The sequence below is a fragment of the Aptenodytes forsteri genome, unplaced genomic scaffold, assembly GCF_000699145.1.
Source record: "Aptenodytes forsteri isolate BGI_AS27 unplaced genomic scaffold, ASM69914v1 Scaffold1, whole genome shotgun sequence".
NCBI classification, from domain to species: Eukaryota; Metazoa; Chordata; class Aves; order Sphenisciformes; family Spheniscidae; genus Aptenodytes; species Aptenodytes forsteri.
This window is the reverse complement of record NW_008795035.1, coordinates 8,212,251-8,217,813: the sequence shown is the minus strand read 5'-3', so window position 1 is coordinate 8,217,813 and position 5,563 is coordinate 8,212,251.

Here is a 5,563-nt window from a genome sequence, read left to right as displayed (position 1 = left end):
ACCCGCAGCCCCAGGCCAGCCCCCGTCCCATTCCTGTCCCAGCCCAGCCCCGAGCTGGGCACACCCGGGGAGGACTCCCAGTGCCACCTCCGAGCTGCTCTCCCTCCACAACAACTCCCAGCTTTCTTTGCTGAAATATCACCTATAGAGATGCTGGATTAAAGATGTTTGGTGGTGGTTTTTTTTCCCATGAGAAGGAATGTCTCTTTCTCAGATATTCAGGAAAAAGTTTTAGATCGACTGATGACACTGTCACTTAGTGTTTCATGACCAAGAGCGCAGGAAAAGCGTCCTGCAGTGGGTTGTATTTCTGGCCATTGCTGTCAGGAATTGACAGGAGGGGACCTGGGAAAGGTGGTTGGGTTTCACAGAGCTTTTTCCATAGGATCCTTCAAACACCCCTTTCTCAAAGGGCTGAAGATGTAGATTTGCAAACACTCGATGCCATCTCCCACCTTTAAATGAGCTCCAGGAGATGTCCTTAGCTGACCTGTTGGTTAGAGGGGGGAATTAGGGAGCTATGTTTGCACTTTCTCAAGACACCAGTAGTTTTTAAAAGCAGCAGAGAACAACTGTCCCGTTACACAGACTGGTTTCTGTCTCTGCTGATAAACGTGTGGTTCTCTGCAATTCTTCTGTGCTGTTTATTTTTTGGCAGTTCAGATTTATCCATCTTTTCTGCTGAGCTGACATTTGGCCATTCGAACTTGCTCTTGGGAACCTCCCAGCCCACCTTTTATTTTTTTTTGACGGGAGCCCAGATGTGAGGAAGATAGATACACTAAAGAGATACTGCTTGATATTTACCCCAAAGAGGAGACTGGGCCAGGAAGACCCGCTCCCTGTAGAGAACTAAATACACAGATGGTGAATTCCAGCCAGCCCTCCAAACACTGCCGAACAAGGGATGGTTACATGCTCCCATGTGTAGGAGTCAGGCCTCACCCCACAGGGCTTTGCAAGCAAGGGAAAGGGAGAGAGACGAATGAATGCCACCAGTCAAAAAAAGTTGACGTGATGAACTCTTATTTGCCTGAAAATATCCCTGCTTGTTTTGCTTTCTGTCATGGGTGAGACTGGAAGTTTTCCACCAGCCCATCTTCCCTTCCCCTTGTCCAGCCTGGCTGGTTGCGAGCATTTAGAGGTGATTTTTATGGCTGTGAGCTTGGAGCAGGCGTTTCAGAGAGAGAGCCCACAGCAGCCATACTCACAGCCACTTCAGTTGGGGCTGCTGTTAATCAGTTAATCTGTGGGTGCAAAGATGCAGGTCAACAAAGCATTCTTACTATTTTATTTATTGGTGTTACAAAGCTGTATTTTATTCCACCTTCAACGCACTGGCCTCTTTTTACACAGCCGGATTGGTGAGCCTAACGTTCACAGGGGCAGCTGTGGGGAGGTGGATTTGCTAAACCAGCAAACTGTTCTCTGCACTTTGCTACGCAGGAGCGGGTTGATCTTCAAAGTCCAGCTCCGTGCCATCGCCGTCGCCTGCCCCATTCAGTTACTGTGAAAGTTCAGTGCAGGGCACTAGTGAGACCTTGGTGGGACACTTTCCCTGTCAGCTGCTTTACGAAGTGTCGTTAGTAGGGTTAGTAGGTTAGTAACCCTACAGATTAGTAGGGAAGGGGGTTTGGATGTGTATTTGGCAGCTTCGAGGTGCACAGCTCAGGGAGAGCGTCTGCTCATGCCGTCAGCCAGGGAAACTGTAAAATTATTAAAAAAATGATGAGTAAAAGGAGGGTCTTTAAAATGAAACGCAGCGTTTTCCAGTATTGCAAACATGAGGGGTGTGGCTGTTACTGCAGAAAGATGAAGGGGGTTTTTTTTGGTTTTCTTCTTCTTCAGAGGTTTTTTCTTTAATAAGGGAACTGTTCAGAGCACAGGTGTTTGGTTTTACTTCAACGAACATTTTGGAATCAGTTGTCAAACCTCCGCAGACAACAATTTGAGGGGTTCCACTCCAAACTTCCTTTCTTCCTCCTTTAAGGAGCGATTTCCTTTTTGCTGCTCACCCCAAACACATATCATTACAGAACATTTCAGGATTAGCTTCCCGCACGGGCAATCACGGCTTATCCCAGCCAGGCCACGAGCAGTGTTCGCTGAACGCCTTGTCCTGAGGCAGAGCAGGCAAAGGCACGTGCTGAAGCTGTGCGGAGATAGCTGTGTGAAGAGTAGCCACGCAGAAAGTTCATGGGAGAGTCAGGAGCAGACCAGGAGCCCTGACATCCATTCCTCTAACTACTAGTTACAGTCCTCAGAAATACCCATGTTTACTATTTTAGCCATATAATTACAGGTAGTGAATAATTCCATTAGGAAGGCTGTAAGGGGAGGTATCATCTGTAAACCTTAGGGTTCAAATTAGACACGTTCATTCAGCCCCACTGAAGCCCACAGCCGTGCACGGTGTGACACAGGGCAGAGAAAAGTGAAGTTCAGATGAGTGATCCCAGCTGAGTTTCCCCTGGGAACCGGGAATCTTCCTGCTCATCTTGCAAATACCTCGGAGAATGCTGTCGGCATGTCGCCCCTCCGTAATGACACCAAACACGAGAATCAACGTGTAGATGACCACGGAGGTGCCTTTGCCTCCGGAGCTGAGCCGCTGCACAGCGTAACTCCGCTGTGCCTCAGAGGTGTTTGCATTTTAGCGGTGGGTGGTTTCCCACATACTGTTTGCAAAGAGCATTGGGCTCGGCGCTGCCTAAACGGGGAGCCCTGGCCGGGCTTCAAGAAATAAAGAAGCAGGGGAAAACACAGTCACTCCACGTTTCCGAGCCTAGTTATCCCCATTAAGCAAGGCAGAGATCCGTATTTCATATAACCTGCATTTCAGTAGGTGATTTAAAGTCCAGATCTTTGATTCAGCTAATCAGAAAGGTGAAGGTTATTCAAAAAACAAGGAAGGGGGAGCAGGATTTCAGAAACACACTTTATTTGGGGCCTTTTCCTGCTCTGCAGTTACAGTTTGGACACATCTGTTGTTTTCTCCAGCGAAATCCACTGCTTTGATCAATGCCAAAAACAGCAATCCCATTTGCAATGCGTGATGCAACTGAGCAAAATCAAGGAGAAATTTTTACAAACTGGAGTCAGGGGCATCGGACCGTTGCTTTATGGCAGCACAGTTTTCCCGACACCAAAGGCAGAAGGTCCAACAAGGGTCTGATTTTAAAAATAATGCTTCAAACTGGATTCCAGTCTATCGTTGCAATGTGTCAGCTTGCCACAAAACGGCAATACCAAAGTGGCTCTTTAGGACAAACAATCAAACCAGCCTCAGAGCAGCTATTTAGCAGCTGGATTTTAAAAGTTCATAATTCAGATGGTTTTTTGAGTTAAAAATAAATAGATCATGCTATATGTCATCAGCTGGGATTATAGCAGAAGTGATGTTTTTCAGATTGAAATAAGAGCAAAAGTTGCATTGCAAGAGGACAGGGTGGGAGCAAGAGGAAGGGATTTGGGACCTGAAACCCCATCCCCTGGTTCTCTCCCCGCTGCCTGGGCTCTCCCCAGCTCGTGGACCCTCTTCCTCCTCCCCCCAGGCTCCTTCCAGCCTGCCCAGGCCCCTTCCAGCTCCAGCTGCCTACACATCCCATCAGCAGGCATTTCTTCTTGGGTGGTAGCAGCAGCTGGCAGGGGTTGGACATACTTGCCCCTGTTTGACATCCCCCACAAAGAGGTGCTTCGAGTAGGCGTTCCTCCCACACTGCCTTTGCTACAGGTCTGGATCCGGCCTGCCAGCTTTCATCTCCTGCCCAGCTCAGCCCGGTCTGGCAGCTCTTCTGCACACAGAGCTCCTTCTGACTTTAGTGGACATCATCTGAGTGCAGCTGTAGGAAGATCAGGACCAAGACAGATCTCCAGTCAAGCAGGCAAGGCCTCAGGATTTTTGGATCCCATCTGGGTCCCAGATGGAAAAGCTTCAGCATTTTTATTCCTGTTGCAGCCTGGATAAAGCCCCAGTGAAGCTCCTCCTTCATTTGGAGGCAAGGGGGCTCAACCCCCCCAAGGAGAACTAGAGAGGTATTAATAGATATCTTTGCTTCTTGGATATTTAATCCCTTCTCCTTTTCCTCATCTCACCTTCCACGGGGTATTTGTTGTAGCTGAATCACAGATTCAATCCGCGACAGGGAGGAGATCACAAACTCTTACGGGAGACGTTAAGCTACCATCACTCCAAAAAGCGTCCTGAAGGCTGTTTGTGAGGCGGAAGAGAAGGGGGTTTCCAAGGACAACTAGAAGCAAAGTCAAGGAGCATCCCAGGCCTATACCAAGCTGCAGGAGGAAAGACCTGTTGTTAAAGGGCATTTACAGAGTTGGGAGAAGGGTTGTGTAAAACAACCAGCATCCTTTTATTCTTTGTATAAGATCCCCAAGAGAAAAGAGATGAAACATTAGGATGGCAAGGGGGCACTCAATCAAAGGAGGGCTAATGATCTAAAACAGGGAAGTTAAAGCATATTAATTAAAGCTTATTACACCCGTGGACACTCTCATTCAGAAGTGAAGTTGTCTTAGTTCACTGTGGCTAAAACACCCTTCAAGAGAAATTTTAAATAGATCCAAGGGGGCTGTTAAGGGGATGCCTCCCTCCTGGCCTAGCCCTTTCCTGGGTGGAGCAGCGCCCTGGGATGGTGGGGCTGCAGATCCAGCCTGCTCACCTCTTCATGCTGAGGCATTGCAGGAGGTGGAAAAGAGCAGGATTTTGAAGCCCAGCAGGTAAATGCCCGTGTGCTTCGAGCTGCTGCTCCATCTACAGGGTCTGTGAGCAAGGGAGGGTGCTCCCAGGACTGCCATCTGCCCAGGGGCTGCCCAAAGGGTCTCTAAGGGGTGCTTACAAAGTGAGACCCCCCAGGACAACTGTACCAACACAACGGGTGAGACTTTCCCCCAGTGAAAGCTGAACTTCCAGGTCTATATGTGGGCTGGTGGTGCAGACTAGGCTGTGGTGGAGGTCCCGAGAGAGCGTAGGTGCACCTTAGTCCTCTCCATCAGTCCTCAGTGCACTGGCAACTCAATTCGGGGATCCCCAACAGTCGTCCCCCTCTCCGAGGAGTGTCAGTGTAATGATAAGGATCTATGAGACTTGCTGTTTCTGAGTCATCTGGGCTTACTTCACCACTGCCAGTGCCAGTGCAGGTGAATGACCTGGAGAGGTTGTGAAACGCTCACGCCTACTGCGCAGCCAGGGCTGGGGCGGCGTGGAGGAGCTCCTTGTGCCGGAGGGGCCATGCCCCAGTGGGCCGGGGGCCGCAGCATCGCTCTCGCAATCCCTGCCCCGCACGAGCTGCCTAGCGCCTCCCTGCCTCAGTTTCCCCCCTCTGTACAACGGCCCCTTTACCCCAAATTGCTTAATTTTGGAGAAATCGAAAGCGCTCTTGTTAGGCCCAAGGGAAGGAGGCAGGGAGGGCACGCTGGGTGTCGAGACCCCGATGGGGTGGCAGGACGCCCCTCTCCCCAATTGCAACCGAGCTGCGATGCATGACGGCAGGGAGACTGGGCAAAATCTCAAGAGCTCTTCCCGCAGCCCATCCTGCGTGGGACCACC